General features: G+C 39.6%; 1 long non-coding RNA gene across 1 annotated transcript; it reads right to left on the bottom strand.

Annotated features, from left to right (window-relative positions):
• Positions 1-495: 495 nt before the first annotated feature.
• LOC108472947 (uncharacterized) lies at positions 496-1384 on the bottom strand. The gene is made up of 2 exons (XR_001869616.2): positions 1191-1384; positions 496-928 (listed from the first exon to the last, which is right to left on the bottom strand). It is a non-coding gene; the product is annotated as an uncharacterized LOC108472947 (long non-coding RNA).
• Positions 1385-1663: the final 279 nt, after the last annotated feature.

Below are 1663 nucleotides of genomic sequence, written 5' to 3'. Positions count from 1 at the left end.
ACAAGTCTTATCTTCCTGAAGTTGCAGGAAGCGGACTGAAAATTACAAATCTTATCTCCATGTATCGGCTATGGAGCAGATCGAAGATGGTGAGTCTTATCTCCATGTATCGACTATGGAGCAGATTTTAGCCACCAGCCTTATCTCTCTGAGGTAGCAAGAGAGCAGGTTGTGTATCGGCTATGGAGCAGATTTTAGCCACCAGTCTTATCTCTCTGAGATAGCAAGAGAGCAGGTTGTGTATCGAATATGAAGCAGATATTAGCCAACAGCCTTATCTCTCTAAGGTAACAAGAGAGCAGGTTGAAGATATAGGTCTTATCTTCTTGAAGTTGTAGGAAGCAGACTGAAAGTTACAGATCTTATCTCCATGTATCGGCTATGGAGCAGATCGAAGATGGCGAGTCTTGTCTCCATGTATCGACTATGGAGCAGATTTTAGCCACCGACTTTGTCTCCCTGAAGTTGCAGTGGAGCAGGTTGAAGTCACAAACCTTATCTTCTTAAAGTTGTTGTAAGACTACTTGAAGAAGAGGAGCACCAAAAAAGTCAAAGATTCAGCAAGACCGGGCAAAATTGGTCCTTTTAGGGTCTTTGCTCCGTTCTTGTTACATAACAACGAGCAAAGAGGGGCAGTTGTAGACCCAATTTTTAGCCCGGGCCCATAACATACAAAAACCAAAAAAAAAAGAGAAACAAAATATTAAATAAGTCCAAATAAACAAAAGCCCAAATTTTAAAAAACCCTTAGCCCACACATTTTTTTTCTCTCTTTCCAGCAAAGAAGGAAACTGCCTCCCTTCACCATGTGCCCACGTTCTCCATTCACAACCATCAGCACCTCTCCGCCACGCACGTCGGCACATCAAGCACGACTCCTAGCCAGTGTGTAGCATACATCATGCCCCATGACGCTCTCCTCCACGATCTGCAACTTCAGCGAGAGAGTAGCAAGTAACTGTTTGTATTTGGCTATAAAGCCTTCAAATTTTTCATTGTATAGGGTTTTTTTTTTTTGGTTTTTCATTCTTTTTTTCAGATAAAGTGTATACAAAATACATACAAAGATTAATAGAAAGCAGTCAAAATATACTTCTAAGGTGATTATTACTGTAATTTATTTATGTTTTTTTTTCCTTTTTCATTCAGATTTAATATAAACGCGTATAAGAGAAAAGAGGGGGACTCACTGGAGTTGCATTCACGTCATCGGAGGGCTCGATTCCGTTCGCCATAGTCGGACTTTAGAGTGGTTGAAGTTTGGCCTTCAGCTGGGGTGTGTGAGTTGAGAGAATAATAAAGTTTTTTTTTTCCTTACAAACAAAGGTTAAAACGTTTTTTACCAAAAAGGAAATGGATTCATTAAAGCAATAAAGGGAATAGCATGGGGAGAAGGAACTGACAGCCTTTTTGACTTGGTCTACACGTCTAATTTCTTTAAACGGTTTATTTACACATTTGGTCCTTCTTCTTTCTTTGTTATTTCAAATTCATTCATTTTTATGTTTCAATTTTGCCACATTTTTTTTCCGTGATTCATTTGAGTCCGCATTAAGGTGTCACGCTTGAGGGTTCAGGGATAATTTCCCGATCAGTCCCCCTCTTTCTCATGCACATTCAATTTGGTTCCCCTTGTTAATGTGATGTTTAGTTTTTAGATCTC

This window comes from Gossypium arboreum, chromosome 10 (assembly GCF_025698485.1).
Source record: "Gossypium arboreum isolate Shixiya-1 chromosome 10, ASM2569848v2, whole genome shotgun sequence".
Taxonomy (NCBI): Eukaryota; Viridiplantae; Streptophyta; class Magnoliopsida; order Malvales; family Malvaceae; genus Gossypium; species Gossypium arboreum.
Note: the sequence above shows the minus strand (reverse complement) of the source record. Positions and strands in the feature narration are given on the sequence as shown.